Genomic DNA, 17,491 nt, shown 5'->3' with positions numbered 1-17,491 from the left:
AGTGTTACTAACTGTGGTAGGTACCAAACTGCTTTGATAAAAATAGTGTTTTAAGTGTGGAGTGTGACACACACCTATAACCCCAGCACCAGGAAGGCTGAGGCAGAAGAATCAATGCGTTGGATCATGAGACCAATATGAACTACATTGTCAGAACCTATCTCAAAACAAGCAAATAATAAAGTCTTATTAACAATACAAATTTGGCCAGGTACTGTATGCCTATAATTCAGCGACTTCGGAAGGTGAGGCCAAGAGGCTCTCCAGTTTGAGGCTAGGCTAGGCAATACTGAGACTTTTGTCTCAAAGTTTAAAAAATAAAATGTAAAACAAATTTTTAAAAAAGGAACTAGTGATGTAGTTTAGGACTAAGGATGGATTCTTGCCTAGTGTGCTCAGGTTCTTAAGTTCAATCTCCAACACTGCAGAGGAAAAAGCTCTTGGCTTGTCTAGCAAAAAATTGAATCCAGAGTTGTCACATTATGACTGACCCAAATCATCTCTCTCCTGAAAAGAAATTTTTTTTGCTTTTTTATAATATTTCTGATTTATAGGAAAAAACCAATCAAAGAAGAAAATATGTCAGGAAAGATCTGAAAGAACCTAAGAAACCTAGTGTAAAATAGCTAATAGGGAGAGCCTTGCTAGGGGGTGAGATATGCTGGCCTGGTGGGAGACTGAAGTAGGAAGGTCAGCCAGGGCTACATAGTTACGGCCAGCCTGATTCAGAACGTGACCCTGCCTCAAAAAGCCTTAAAAAAAAAAAAAATCACAAGTAGTATCACTGAATTAAAACATCAAGTGGAAATCCACATGGAAAGAATTAAACAAGAATAAGAACCAGGCAGGAGAGAGTACCTTTTAAAAAAAAAAAAAAAAGGTAAAATAAAAGTCTGATAATAAAGGGAAAAGAAGTGAAAACAGCCTGAGGAGGAAGCAAAGTAGAGAAAAGATTGTAAATTCTAAAAGACTCCTGTAATTTAAGAAAAAGGAAACTGGGCGTGGTGGTGCACACCTGTAATTCTAGCACTTGGGAGGCTGACACAGGTGGATCCTAGCAAGTGAGAGACTAGCCTGAGTTACAAAGTGAGCTCAAGGCCAGCTTGAACTACATAGCAAGACCTTGTCTCAAAAAAAAAGGAGCCAATGGAGAGTAGATTAAAATACAGCAAAATAAAGTCTTAAGAAAATATAAGAAGATAAGATTGAAAAAGCACAAAATGATCAAAATTAATACAAATTTGAGCATATTTCACAGAAAAGTTAAAGCCAGGATTATAGGTACTGATGGCAAAGAGAGGTGAGCAGAATACAAAGGAATTCTTTATATAGAGAATGACCATAGGAAAATGGAATGATGAGAGAAATAGCAAAATCAATTGGTAAATTCACTGTCAAAAAAGTGGACACAAAACTGACCACATGGGGCTGAGGATTTAGCTCAGTGGCATAAGCACCTGCCTGGTAAGTTCAAGGTCCTGAGTTTGATCCCCGGTACCAAAAAAACCCCCACATTTTAGAAAAGTAGGAAGTAGCTAAAAGTGTTAAGTGTACAAATGAGAGAATAAATGGCAACAAGTGATATTCATTTAGTGATATTTGTATAAATGGTTTGTGAACAAACACCTTGAAACTCTTTCATCTGGGGCTTGTCTAATCTTTATTAATGCTCCTAATCCTTGGACAACATGATATTTTACTGTCTTTTTTTTTTGGACTAGGGATCAAACTCATTACCTCCTACTTGCCAGGCAGGTGCTTATGCTGCTGAACTAAATCCCCAGCTCTCCTTTCTTTCATCTGTTAAGTTAAAACTGATAAATTTCACCCAGGCTTGGTGGCACACACCTGTTAATTCCAGCACTCAGGAGGCTGAGGCAAGAGGATCATTGTGAATTCAAGGCCAGCCTGAATTGTAGAGTGAAACCCTGCCTTGAAAAGACCAGAAACAAAAACACAAAAAAAGCTGAAAATTTTCCGTAGATCTATTAATAAGAATTTAAAAAAAAAACTTTTTCCACAGGTCAACTGCAATTTACTCAAAAATTTAAAGTTGAATAACAAATCATTTAAACTATACAAAATAAATTTAAAATAGAATACAAATATTTTATTTCAAGTGACATGAATTTTAAATCTAATTCAGTCCTGTTCATTTTGTTTATTTTGTTTGCTGAGGCAGGAGGATCAAGTTCAAGACCAGTCTGGGAAACTTGGTAAGACTGTCTCAAAAAATAAAACATTGGGGATGTACATGGGTATGAAGGCCTCAGGTTCAACCCAGCAGTCAGCAGCACTGGATTTATATAGATATAAAGCATTTGCAGCAAACAACTAGAAAAATCTATAAATTCCATTTATTCATTCATTGTTTTCCTTCAAAAAATGTTTATTGGGTGTCTGTCATATACTTAGCTAAGTACTGGAGATATGGAAGGATGGAATAATAAACAAAATGGATAGGTAATGTTTATTGCCTGTTGCCTGAAGAAATAATACCAAAGAAAGAAAAAAATCACATTGATAATATGTAAAAAGTAATTTATAAAGCAGTTAAGAATTATAGTAAATCTATTTGAAGAATTTAATAAATCCATTAAAATACTTGTGAAGATTAAGTATGAACATGCTACTTTTCCTTTAATAATAAAGCAAAATAAATCTTTGTTCTTAGAATTACATATGAATACACATAAGCACAAATACAGGCTCAATAGAAATATAAGAATTAACATAGATGTATTGAAATAAAAATTTATTTTTCCTTAATTTAAAATTTTTATATTAATCTTTTAAAATGTCATATTTATTTTAAAACTAGCAAACTATGAAAAATATAATTTCTACTGATTTATAAATATGTCCCTTCTTAGCTAGGCATGATGGCACATACCTATAATCCCAGCACCCAGGAGGCTGAGGCAGGAGGATTGCTGCAAGTTCAAGGACAGTTTGGGTTACAAAGTGAGTTCAAGGCCAGCCTGAACTGCACAGCAAAACTGTCTCAATAACACACACACACAGTCACTTCTCCATATTCACAGTAGGACTTGTAAAAGCAAGCATCCTTGAATTTTAGATTTTTCTTTAAGCTAGGAAAGCTCTCAAATTGGTCATCTTCAGGTAAGCTTTAACCCACAAGTATTGTTATCAGTTATTTATTGCCACAAAAATGCTGTCTAAGGAGTTACATCAAAGGTCAGTGAACTAAAACAATAAGTCATACTATGTCTTTGGAGTCTATACATTTATTGGGTAGGTCTTCTGGGATATTTTCGGAGTTCACTATGGGTTGGGTAGGTAGGTAGCTTTATTGATTTTGGTGAACTCACGTGTTTAGGGGACTAGCTGGCTGTCATCAGATCTAAAAAGACCTTGTTTCTTTTCCATTGGCTCTTTTTTTTTTTTTTTTTTTTTTTTTTTGGTACTGGGGATCAAAGTCACAACTCATGCTTGCCAGGCAGGCACTTAGGTCACTGAGCTAGGCTTCCTGGCTCTTTCATGTTTTTCTAGCAGGAACACTTGCATGTTTTCATGATGAAGCAGAAACTATTTCCTTTAACAGATCACCTGTGTGCTAGGAACCATTGAAAAAGAGACACAAAGTCTCATGGGATGCTTCTCCTGTTGATGAATTTTCCATTAAATAAGTAAATTATCCAAAAATGACACAACAACAACAAAAAAACCCAAAGATGACACAGTACAATATGGCTAAGTACCATGTTTATGGTATGATAGGTCCTATAGGCACAATATCAAAGCAGGTAAGTATGTGACATGCTATGATTTAGATATGGTTTGAGTACCCCTCAGAACTTCACATGTTAAAATTTAATCCATTGTAAGGTATTAGAAGGGTATAAATGTAATCCAATTATGGTGTTGAGAGGTGAGGCCTTAGGAAAATAAAAGAATTAAAATCAGAGCCAGGGATATAGCTCAGCTACATAAGCACCGGCCTAGCCATTAGTATTGACTGATCATTGCAATCATTTTATTTTGAAGTCACGCATGGCAGTGAATAGCTTTTTGAAAAAAACATACCTCTCTTAGGGAAACATGTTCATATTTATTTTCTTCATGGCACTCCTCTTTTTGAAATTCTGTGTTGATATATACCTATATGGGCATTCCCTATTAAATTTAAATTTTGTGCCATGCTGCTAGTCATTTGAGATGCAGAAATGCATCCCACACTCACAGACCATAGATTTGGTAGAAACAGTACTGGTGATCTAATAGTAACACTGTTATTTATGCCTTCTATGCACATAATCATTTTTCAGCCAATCAGAAACTTAGCTGGCTTCTGCAGGCAAATGGTGGCTTTAATTCATTAACAGCTCCTGGAAAATCATCAACTAGAAAGAATTTTAATGCAGACAAAAGGCATATTTTTAAATTGAAGTTTCATTGTTGCCATATTGTGTAAACAGTCTCAAGAATTTACTTTTCTACTCTTTTTACATAGTTTTTTTTTTTTCCCCCTACAGGAGATTTCAACTTTCAGGATCTCAACAGTCAAGATTTAAATTTTTCAGGATTATGATTTTCCAGACTACCTATATATTTATTTATTTAAATTTTTATTATTTACTGTAGACACATGGCTGTTAATCTCCTGCAAAGTATTCTGCCTTGCTTTGAACACATGTATCCCATCATTCTTGCCACTTTCTAAAGCAGTTCTGGAAGTCCTGTTTCATGAGGACTAAGTCGTGAGATGAAAATAGCCACGTGTCACACAAATACCTCCTTTGGCTCAAACACTAAGACTTACAAATGGGAACATAGTGGTGATTGTGAAACAGTCTAAACAGTTACAAGTAAAGGCCGCAAGATAAGGAACAGGACTAAAATCAGGAAAAATCCACAAGTAAGACCATCATCTAGTTTGCTTATCCCTCCCTCCTTCCTCTTTCTTCCTTCCTGTGTGTGTGGTACTGGGGATTTTATTCACTTAGGTTTCTTAAGGCTACCATATAAAATTTGGATGTTACAAGTGGGATGCAGATTCTTGTTGCAGAACAGAAAGAGTAGGTGAAATAAGAGATCCATGAGAGATATACAGAAATGAACAGTAATATTTTCGGTTGTTTTTGTTTTTTCTTTTTATTTGTTAGGTAATACACTTAGCTGTGGAAAGCGTGATCACAGGGAAGGAAGGGAGAACACTTAAAAAAAATTATCCTCAAGTGTTGATTTGGAGAACAGCCATACTTTATAACATGGCTAAGAGGTAAATCAAATTTGCTCTCAAGAGGGGATAATAAGCCTTTTCTCAGGCTAAATTCCCCAGCCACCTGGCTTATTTTCATCACTGTAAATGAGCACTGGGAAAAGCACAGGCATGAGAGAATCTGCCTAAACAATTCACCTGCCAGTTTTATGATAATCATAGTGCAGCTCTTTTTACAGTCATGCTCATACACAGGACTTAGTTCTGATTTATGATAATATGTATTATGTTTATTTACTGGCTTTTGAGACAGGCTCTTGCTGTGCAGTAATTGCTGGCCTTGAACTCACTGTGTAGCCCAGGCTGGCCAAGAATTCACAGTGATCCTTCTGCCTCTGCCTCCCAAGTGCTGGGATTACGGGTGTATGCCACCACATCCAGCTGTATTATGTTTAATGTATCAAATGCACCAATATGTCTAAAAGTGTCTCCTTACTCTGAGGGGAAGAAGAGTGAGTTACATTTTTAAGTCTTTGCAATCAATGGCCTGACACAAAATTCTACAGATTTACCCTTGTATATTTGGTTATGTAATTTGACCTAAATCATTGTCATAATTAGGGCCAACATTTACCACAGTGAGATGGTACATGGACTAACCAATTACAGTATTTTCAGGAGCAGTTCAATGGTGTGGCTTAATTGTGGTGAAGTGGTTGGGAAAGTCATTGTTCTGAAATAAATCCCAGCTTAATGTGTTCACTATCAAATCTGTTATCTTTTACTAAAATTAAAATGCTTAGATCAGAATTATGTATTTTTGTGATTTTTTTCTAGCTAGTTAAGGTGAAAAGGTCCACTTACTGTGCTAAGTCCATCTTGCAGATGATTTTTTTTTACGTGTTTGCAGCTTTAAATTACTTTAAATCACTTTAAATTACCAAATGTATTCTTTTTACTTCTTTGGTGGTATTTAAATTTTGGAATTTGTGCATTCTACACAAGAATTCTACCACTGAACTATACCTGTAGCCTTTGATTTCAGCTTTATGTGTAGTTATCTACATTGTTTTGGGAAAGCATTAAACTATATTTGGCTTGAGCACTGGTCACATACAGTTATCCATGTATATCAAATGTTGAGTACTTTAAATTCATAAATAATATTTCACTTATGTATATCAAAAGTTGAGTACTTTAAATTCATAAAGAATATTTTGCTATTCATAAATAATATTTCACTTATGAATAATGGTATATATACATGCATTTATACCTATGTCACCTATAATTTATTAAGACTACCTTACTGGCTTATTGAACCAAATATCATCATAAAATATATTCCACTATAATCCAGATGTATAGCAACAAAAATTTAGATTAGCGTAGTGGTACATGCATGTGATCTCAACATTCTAGGAGGCTGAAACAGGAGGATTGCAAGTTCAAGCCCAAGCTGGGCAATTTAGTGAGGCCCTGTCTAGAAAAAAAGAGCTATAGATGTAACTTAGTGCAAAACCCTGGGTTCAATCCCCAGTTCTCGGGGAAAAAATGTTACAAGTCTACATTAACTATACCATTGTTATAAAATATTTATAATACTTTCTGATTTAAAATTTTATTCATTATCTCTCTGACATTCTAATTGTTATTTCTTTCCCCACTAGACAGCTGCAAATTGAAAACAGCTGTAGAAAAGGTTTCAGAAAAATGGTTAGATCTATAAAACATCTTTATAGTTTCTCATTAACATTCAGTGTTTTTCAGATCCAACTAGGTAGATAATAAAAATATCCATAATCAGTGAAGAAAGTATTGTACAAAATTATACAATAAATGAAGGGGCCATTGGCTAACTGTTTTGAGGAAAAAATATACCAGGTGTCAAAATTAATTCCTGGTGGATTAAAGATGTTGATAAAAGGATGAAAACATGGGGAAATAATGGGTAGTGGGGATTTTGTTATAGGAAACATAAAGCAGAAGACAGTTTTTCCAAAAAATGTGGAATGCTTCATGAATTTATATGTCATCCTTACACAGAATGTGAGTCACAGGGACAATGCCAATCTTTTCTATATTGTTCTAGTTTAATTATATGTGCTGCCAAAGCAAGAACAAAAGACTGGTTTTTAAAATACCTAAAAAGTTAAAGTCTGTGCTTCAAAAATCACCAAACAATAAGGGGCTGATGCCCAATAGAAAGGAATGAAAAACAAAGGGTTAAGTCTTGCAAACCAAAAGGAAAAACATAAAAGTGAGCAAAAGGTTTCTACAGATAAGTCAGAAAAGAATGAATAGGAAAAGTCAACAAAGATAATTTTTTTTCATTTTCATCAATAATTAAAAAATTCAAATTGCTAGGATGGTGACACCAACCTTTAATCCCAGCATTCTAGATGCAGAGGCAGGATAATCTCAGAGTTCCAGGCCAGCCTGGGTTACATAGTGAGTTCAAGGCCAGCTTGAAAACCTGTCTCAAAAGACCAAAAAATAAAAAAATAAAAGCCATTTTTGCCTATCTGGTAAGGATTATATTAAAGGATGATATCCAGTATTAGGGAAAGCACTACAGCTAATTAGGAGAGTTTTTTTAAAATTATTATTTTGAAACAGTATCTTGCCATGTAGTACAGGCTGGCCTTGAACTTGCTGAGATCCTCCTGCCTCAGTCTCCAGAATACAGGAATTACAGGCATGTGCCACCACACCCAGCTAGGAGAGCTCTTTTGTTGTAGTGTGACTGTAGTGGTCTAAATCTCATCAGAAATGAGATTTAGTTTAATCACTGAGATCCCAGAAAGGCGATGTCATCCAAGAACACCCAGCCATTAGAGAAATTTTTATGAGTAGCACCCAGGCCAACAACTCTCTGGCTTTAATTTAGCATATCAGTGTAAGAGAAAGAAGCAGAAGAAAAGCAATTTGGGCAAGAAACTGTATTAAGGCTAGGCAGTTTTCTGGGGGGAAGGGGAAGGACAACATGTTTTACTAAACTAAACTTTTTGTTGTTCATCATTTATTTGTTTGTTTGGTACCAGGGATCAAACTCACAACCTCAAGCTTGCCAGGGAGGCACTTATGCAGCTAAGCTAAACCCCCCGGCCCTCACCCATTTATTTTTTACAGAGCCTGTGTGCCTTTTGCCCCACAGTTTACCATTCATTCAATCCTTGGCCAAGTATCCCATACCCTTTAAGACAATGTCTAAAATATGTACCCCTTATGATCAGCAATTCACTTCAAAGTAGCACTAAGGATATCTATGTTAACAAAATTATAATGAGTGCCACAAGGTACTCATTGGTTCCCACTGGTCTCCTTTTTTCCTCTCTGTCTCCCATCACTCCCATCTCTCCATCCCTTTTTCTATTTATATATTGTTGAAAAATTTAAAAATATTATACTGTCCAACAAAATAAAAACTGGTTAAAGTACAGTAAATTCATTCAGCAGAAACATCCATAGTATTCAACCAATTAAAATGACACCACAGTTAATACAATTTAAAAGATGTTCATAATATATTAATTTTTAAAACATTGGGATAGAGGGCAAAATTTACTACCCCCACATATACACACACTGTAAAGACATAATCAGCCATGGAGAGGGGAGATTACTAAGTTGGTAAAAGTTGTCTTTCACAGTACTGGGGTTTAAACACAGTACTTTGAACATGCCCAGTAAGCACTCTACCACAGAACTATATTCCTAGTCACCCATGAAAGTGTTTTGGCCCAGGCAAGACACTGTAGCCGGTAAAGCCTCAGGCAGAACCAAGGAGCTCCATCTCCCCCACCCCTAGGAATTTACCTATGGTGCCAAAAGAATACCGGTGGGTTACCTGTGCATCCCTAATGCCCCCCCAGGTTCCACCCCAAACCTAAGCTACATATATGCCTCCACTCCACGTGTTCCACGGAGAGATTGCCTATGGGGAGGAGGATGCCGTGCCCCAAGGGATGGGGGTGTCTCTCCCTGCATTCTCAAAATAAAGGTCATTTATATTTCATACTTCTTATCTTTTCAGTCGCTGCCGGTCCCCCACAGTTCTATCAACCCACACACACTTAAACTTTATCTTGAAACAGAATCTCTAAATTTCCCTGGCTGGCCTCGAATTTGTGATCCTATTGCTGCAGGCCCCTTAAATAGTTAGGATTATAGGTAGGTATTGTCATGCCTGGTTTAAATGTCCTTTTACCTGTCTTTATTTTCTAACTTTATAATAAACAGGAATTATTTTTTATAAATGAGAAATATTTTAAATTTAAACATATGATAAAACTTAGTGGTTGTCTTTTCTAAGATATGTAAGAATTATCAGTTAGTTTGCTAAATACTTTTTTTTTTTAAAATGCAGTACTGGGGATTGTACTCATGATCTCTCACTTGCCAGGCAGGCGCTTATGCCACTGAGCTAAATACCCAGCCCTGCTAAATACTTTTCAATGCTAATATCTTGCTAATTGTTAGGTAAAATGAAAGAGGGAAATTTTGAATCCTAAATGCTATTGAATGGCTAGGTCACTTTCTGTTTCATACAGTAGTATTGATAATTACTTTTTTTATCCTTTCTATGAGTTACTTTTTTATTGCTGCCCTGACAGTTTTACATAGAAGAGTGAATGAGACTAGGTAGTTGTGCCCTGAAAAACATCAGAATATCAACTATGAAGTAAGTAATGCTTTCTTGCTTTAAATATAATAAAGATGTGGGAAACAGCAGCAGGCAAGGAGGTTCTGTGTCATGGGAATAATTAAATTCTCTATGGTGTGAACCAGTTCCACTCCAGCTTCAGAGTTATGAGTCAGTAGTTTAGAAATCAACAAAGACTTAAACTCATTACCTGCTGCCTTTACAAAGTAATTCTTATTATTCAAGAACCACTATAAAATATTGACTCAGAAAAATTGAGTAAAACCAATTTGTGTGTGTGTGGGTGTGTATGGGTGTGGTCCTGGGGATTGTACTCAAGAGTCTTTGCACTGAGCTATGTTCTTAGTCCTGCTTTATTTTTTTATTTTGAAATATGTTCTCTCTAATTTGCTTATCCTGAGCTTGAACTTTGTATTCTGCTGCTCTCCTCCTCAAATTCTGAGATTACAAGAGCACCCCATCAAGCTTGTTTCAGTTGTTTCTTAAAACAGCATTTCTTAAAACTATCCCCCAAGTAATTATGGTATCACCTTTTTGAGACTCTTCATTAACTCTTGGGATTAGCCATTCTCTCCCACTAAGTCTAAACAAGCTAAAACTACTGAAATGAGAAAGAATACTCTAGAGCAAGATCTTCCTTAGCATAAGATCATCTCTGCCATTTTGAGACATCCTAAGATTATCCACTGCCTGTTATCTACCTCAGAATTTTCCACTATCCTCTCCTATCATTGTGTATACCCATTGCTTTGTTCGCACCCAATAAATAGTGGCTGGTTTGGAGTATCAGGGTCTGCCCATCCTGAAGCATTGACCTCCCAGTCCCTCATCACACCTTACTTTAAAAATATCCCCAAGGGACTCTTGAAATTTGTTCATTTTAAGAGTCTATGTTAAATTCTGAAAATTAATAGTATAGTTGGGGGGGTCAATATGGCCACTGATTCATTCATTCATTCATTCATTCATTCATTAAAATTTAATTTATTAAGGGCTAACCAATTTGCTGAGCCCTAAATGATTAAAGAATATTTAAAACACGAGTTTCATCCTCAAAAACTTCACCTTTAGAGAGATAGGTATGTAAATAAATCACTGCTATAGGCCAATCTCAGTGAAGGCCACATTCACTGCTCCTTTTAGAATTTCTCTGGCCACAGCCCCTGATGAGTAAAGCAGTCTAGGTGGCCGTGATCTGCACACAGTGACCAGCTTCACTCCCTTCCCCACCGTTGTAGCTTGGCATAACTGATGCCATTTTAAGCCCTGCATTCATATAGTGCCCTGTATTTGACCAAGAAAAATGGAAAATTACTCAGGTACAAGTCCCATGAGAAAGCAGAATGAGCTGTACCCACAAGAGAAAAATTAACCTGTTCAACAAAAGAAGCAGGATACAGGTGTCAACCAAAAATTATTGTAAGATTCTAGCTAAATTGTTTCCAATAGGATGTCTTTTTGTGGTTCTCTGTTTGGTTTTTTTTTTTTTTTTTTTTTTTTTTTTTTTTGTCTTTTTCCTTTTTATTGGTACCGGGGATCAAACTCACAACTGCCTGCTTGCAAGGCAGGTGCTTATGCCGCTGAGCTAAATCCCCAACCTCTATGTGGTTCTCTGTTTTAAAAACTCTGTTAACTTTGCAGTTTAGGGCCAGTTGGTGAGACTCTGAAACAGGAGTCCACACAAGTGGTAGCTGACTCAGCTAATTAATTTTCCAAATTTATCAATTTGGCTGCTTGGATTCCTATATTGTTCACGAACCCATTTCACCCACCTGCTTTCTTTGGCATACCTAAGGAAAAAACCTTGGCTCAAAAATCTCTCAAAGAGAGACAGAGAGGGTAATCATTAAGTTAACTCTTCAGGAGTTCCAATGTGGGATATAGAGAATATGTTAATAATAAGTTGTAGAAGTGGAAATTGATACTAAAAGAATTCATGGAGAGATACTATTATAAGTCTACAATAGGCCAAAATTATCAAGAAAGCATGAGTTTGTACTACACATACAAGGGAGAAACTGAGGAGTTGGTGATAACAGGAGATGAAGGAGTAGAAATGGAGAGAATCATGGTTACTGTTATGGTGGCTAATTAATAAACTGCAGCTGAAAAAGAGCCAATGATATGAAGCAGGTCATAGGGTTATCTCAATTCCTGAATGTTTATTTAAGATAATCCTTATCAAGCCAGTTGGTGGCTCATGCCTGTAATCCTAGCACCCAGGAGGCTGAGGCAGGAGAATAACTGTGAGATCAAGGCCAGTCTGGGCTACAAAGTGAGTTCAAGACCTGTACTGCATAGTGAAATCTTGTCTCAAAAAGAAAAAAAATCCTTATCATGTAGCAAAAAGGTAAAAAAAATAGAACTCAAAATTTCATAGATGCTTCTGGTTCAACCAAGACAGAATAATGGATTCATTATCCCTCAATAAATAATCATAAAACTGTATAAAGTCAGGCATGGTAGTGCACACATGTAATTTTAGCACTTGAGAGACTGAGGCAGGAAAATCAAGAGTCTAAGATTAGTCTGGACAATATAGTAAAACTCTGTCTCAAACAACAACAAAAACTGCATAACATAAATACAAATAACTTCTCAGGCAGAAAATAACACAGAGCTATGAAGTTTGAGAGAAGGAGGACAAAGATAGTGTTAATCACAAATAATGTCTTTTTAAGAAGCAAAGAAAACATTAAATACCTATTTAAAAGTTGTATCAATCAGGGCTTGCTAGAGAAACAGATTTAATGTAAGATATACAAACATATAAGAATTTACAGCTGGGCACAATGGCACATGCCTATAATCCTAGCATTTGGGAGGCTGGGGCAGTGGGATTGCTGTGAGTTTGAGGCCATCCTGGGCTACAAAATGAGTTGAAGGCTAGCCTAAACTACATAGCGAGACCCTGTCTCAAAAACACTAAAAAACCCAAAAGAATTTACAAGATTGGCTTACATTGGCTGCCCACAGAGTCAGGCATGGAAAAGTACAAAAGGGCTGCCTTTTTCTTTATGTGGATGTGAACAATAATTGTTAACACATGAAATAGTTTCATGGGGGATACGTAGTTTTTGTTGTCATAGATAATGCAGTCATACATAATGCTAAAATCTCTTGTGCACTGGAGATCCAACCATCAAAGGCCTGGAGCTCACTGTATTGTCTCGTGTATGTCTATAAACAGGAAGCTGAAAGGTCTGTGCTGGAAGCCTGTAGTAGACAATGTCCATAGTGAAGATGAAGACTGGAGCTCCTCCAAAGAAACTGAAGTGAACCTTTCTTCTTCATTTCCTTGTTATTCTACCCAGGCAGCAAGCCTATTGGTTGCTGTCACTCATACCCAGGATGGATATTCTGTTTTCAATAAATCCCTTCAGCCACACTCAGAAATATGCTGATCCAATTTAACTGAGCATTTCTTACTCAAATTGACACAATCAGTTTACTATCACAGAAATAGTTTGCACAAATCCTCTTTAGTGATTTACTTTATTCTAGAGTTGTCTATATATGATCTAGGAGCTCCATTAATCAAGCATTAATGTATGATCATAGTTAACAACATAATATATTAGAAACTTCCACAGATAACCACAGGAGAAAAATTAATGTGGCTCACTGCAATACTAAGAAAGTTATTTTTTAAAAAAGTAGACCACAATCTCCATAATGCGTTGTACAATGAATTTAACTCTCTAGAAGTGTGACCTATAATCTTAAAAAATATTTATAGACAGTTAGCTCTTGAGTCCGGACTTGGAAATAAACAAAAAGGCATCATAGTGTTTGTTTAGGTCAATCATGTATCTAAACTTCAGTAATCTGTGGTGAGAAACTATGCATTAACGCTGAAAGATGGCTGTGGAGAGTAAGGATACAGTGAGTGGCATTGAATCCACTGTACTTTTACAATGAAGGAAATTTTTCTTTATGTGGATGTGAACAATAATTGTTAACACATGAAATAGTTTCATGGGGGATATGTAGTTTTTGTTGTCATAGACAATGCAGTCATACATAACTAATTCATGTATAAAATGAATTAGTACTCTGAAGTGCTATACTAATAAAAGATGTTTTAACCCCATTGTACCTTTAAAATACAGGCTGAGAACAGATCAGGCTGCCAGCCCTATAAAGTCATTCAAGGTTCCCAAATTCTTTAATCTTTCTGTTTTGCAATCCCCTAAGAAGGAATTATCCTTATTTACAGGAAGTACAGTCAGCCTGGGCAGCCATGTACACAACTAAGCCCAACTGTGATGGTGGAAGGAGTGGAGAATGGATGTGGGGACAACTAGTCATATGCTATACTGACATGTAGGCATGCTGGTGGAACTGTAGCTAGGTTTATTTTTTTGAAAGGAACTTTGACAACAGGCATCAAAAGCCAGAATAATGCACCTGTGTTCTGACTTGTAGACAAACCTATCATAAGAAAGTAAAATATACTCATAAAGATTAAGTTATAAAGATGTTTATTGCATATTTATGTTAATTAAAAAACTGAAAACCATCGAAATTAAATATCTCATTGCTTACTGTGGACAAGAGCCTTATATGTCCATGGATACCAAGTGGTGATATCACAGCTATAAGATTAGAAACCATAATCTTTAAATGTTGTCTCATTCCATGCTTTGTCTATAGCCATCATACAATGAATGCCTAAAATCTGCATTACCCTGTTCTAACACTTTGACAGGCTTTATTTCATTTCAAATCTTGCAAGATATATAAGGCTCAGAGAGTTTAAGAAACTGTTTAAAGTCAGTGAATAAGTGATAAATTTGAACTCAATTCCATTCAGCGCTTATTGCTCTCCTTGAAATATAGGTAGAAAGAGGGGAACTATAAAATAGGGCCATCTCAATGAGCTGAAGCAGAAATGTAAGCAGTAGGGTATCAGAAGAGTTGTCATGGAAAGAAAAGGTCAATAGGATGCCAAGGAAATAGTCGACAGAACTATTTTTCACTTCATTTTTCCCCTCTACATCTGGCTTTCTGAAGGCTTTTATTTGAGCCTTATGGCAGCTGGAATATGGTAACTACAACTTCTATATTTACTTTGTACAATTTCAACCATATGGAAATACACATTATTAGCCAGAGTGAACTGCATAGTGAGATCCTGTCTCAAAAGTAGAAAGTTTTGCCAAAAATGTATTGAAGGATAGTCTTGAAACAACTCAGTCCTCCTTTCCTTTTTTGCTTGTGGGTCTTAAGAATAACCATAAAATGTTCCAGATCTGCAATATCATTAGATTGAGAAAACTATTTGGAACAGTCTGGACCTTACCTGAGATAGAGAGGAATTGTATAGGGCAATGTGAGTTTTATTCCTTTCTCCACTATGAGCAAGCTGTCCTTTAAAGCCTTACTCTGGGCTTGTAGGGAGCTCAATCAAAAGTGTAAATTTTGTATATACAAGGCCATGGGTTCAATTCTCAGCACCAGAAAAAAAGTTTTACCTAGCAAATCATGTTGTCCCTGAGTATTTGACCTGTGCCAGGGTGCCTTAGCTGTAGTGCTATTGGAGCATGAGCAGTCAAAACTCCATCTGCCCAGAATAGCTTTCTTTGTTGCCCCTTTTATTTTGCAGTACTGAGGATTAAACTCACAGCCTTTGCATGAAGCTACATCTTCAGTCCTTTTTTTAATCTTTTGAGATGGGATCTTCCTAAGTTACTAAATTATAGAGGCTGATCTCAAATTTACAGTTCTTCTGCCTCAGCTTCCCAGAATTTTTTTTTTTTTTTTTTAGTCTTTATTGCATTAATTTCTGCTCTGATCTTTATCCTTTCTTTCCTTGTACAAGCTTTGGGCTTGATTTGCTCTTCTTTTTCTAAAAGCTTGAACTTCAACATTAGGTTGTTTATTTGAGTTCACTCTGTGTTTCCTAATATGGGAATTCACTGCTATAAGTTTCCCTCACAGGACTACTTTCATTGTGTCCCCTGAAGTTCTAGTATGTTGTATTGGCATTATTGTTTAAGTGTAGAAACTGCCTAATTTCTTCTTTAATTTCATCTGTGATTCATTAGTCATTCAGGAGGGTATTATTTAATGTGCATGTGTTTATGAAGTTTTTGTGGTTTTTTTCAATATTATAAATTTTTATTTCAAAGCTTTGATATAGTAGCAAAGGCAAAGTTGTTAGATCGCTGGTACCAAAAAACAAAACAAAAACAAAAGTAATGAATACCATAAGAACAAAATACACATTTGTAAATCTTACATGTGTTTAGATATTTAGGAAGTTTCTCTAGCTTGTATTGGTGTTGATCATGCAAGCTGAAGCTGTAATACAATCTTAACGTATGAGAAAATGTGTGATTATTTATGAACCTTAAGTTTTGTCCAAAAAATTCAAGCATATCTGGGCATAGTGGTACACACACTCTGAAGCTGAGACGGGTGGATCACCCCAAGTTCAAGGCTAGCCTGACCTGCACAGTGAATTTAAGGCCAGCCTGAAATACAAAGTAACTTCAAGCTCAACCTGAACTGCATAGTGAAACCCTGTCTCAAAATAACAAGTCAGCTAGAGTGGTACATACCTGTAATTCCAGTTACTGAGTAGGCTGAATGAGGAGGATCACATATCAAGGGCAGCCTAGGCCACAAAGTGAGATCTTCTCAAAATGTAAAAAATAAGGGACTGGGAAAGCAGCTGAGTAGTATAACTCCCCTGGGTTGAATCCCAGTATGGAGAGGTGAAGGATATCAGTCAAAAAATACAACTCTTGCTGTTAGTTAAAAATGTAAAACAAAACAAAAACAAAACTTTCTAGTTTTGTAATAACAAACATTTAGCATGCTGTAGTTTAAAATATTAGTAACAGTAAAAATTATATATATATATATATATATATATATATATATTTTTTTTTTTTGTCTTTTTCGTTTTTATTGGTACCAGGGATTGAACTCACGACTGCCTGCTTGCAAGGCAGGCACTTATGCCGCTAAGCTAAATCCCCAGCCCCAAAAATTATATTCTTATTCATCATTTATCTAATGGCTTGAACTAGAACTATCTTCCTGTTATGTTATTTAAAATAAGGAACATCTTTTCTATACTTTGCAAATTGTCCTACTCCTAAGTTTGGATCAGCTACTAAAATTTTATCTTTTGTACCTTTAATGTTGTGAAATTATCTGAGGGTTTTTTTGTTTTGTTTTGTTTTGTTTTGTTTTTGGTACTAGGGATCAAATTCACAGCCTCACGCTTGCCTCTGTGAGTTCTTTTAACGTGAAAGGTTTTGCCCTTCCTGAGGTATATTCATCTCTTATAAAACTATCACTTTTCTTACTTATGATAGTAGATTTGCCTTCACTAAGTTTCTCTGACTATAAATACTTGACAATAATGTCTTGCATGGTAGAGTGCCAACATGCCCAGTCAGCTCTATTTTCTTTACACTGACCTGAACACTATTAAATGTTTTGAACAGCAGGGTCGTACCCTGCTGTGCAATCAAGGACATTGTATTTTGCAATCTGGATGATAACTTCACAGTATCATTTTTATCTGAGCTTTCAGTTTCTTTTTTTTATTTTTATTATTTTTTTCTGAGGTGCATTAATCCAATGAGCTTTCAGTTTCAAACAGTTTAACATCAACCAATTCATGG

The 17,491-nt window shown here is 35.9% G+C and overlaps 1 pseudogene; it reads right to left on the bottom strand.

The window, feature by feature from the left end:
* Positions 1 to 7,183: 7,183 nt before the first annotated feature.
* On the bottom strand, positions 7,184 to 7,300 carry LOC111754306 (U6 spliceosomal RNA; annotated as a pseudogene).
* Positions 7,301 to 17,491: the final 10,191 nt, after the last annotated feature.

This window comes from Cavia porcellus, unplaced genomic scaffold (genome assembly GCF_034190915.1).
Source record: "Cavia porcellus strain 051 isolate PalLab524CR breed Dunkin Hartley unplaced genomic scaffold, mCavPor4.1 scaffold_1, whole genome shotgun sequence".
NCBI classification, from domain to species: domain Eukaryota; kingdom Metazoa; phylum Chordata; class Mammalia; order Rodentia; family Caviidae; genus Cavia; species Cavia porcellus.
The sequence above is the reverse complement of the archived record's forward strand: the minus strand, read 5'-3'. Positions and strand labels throughout refer to the sequence as shown.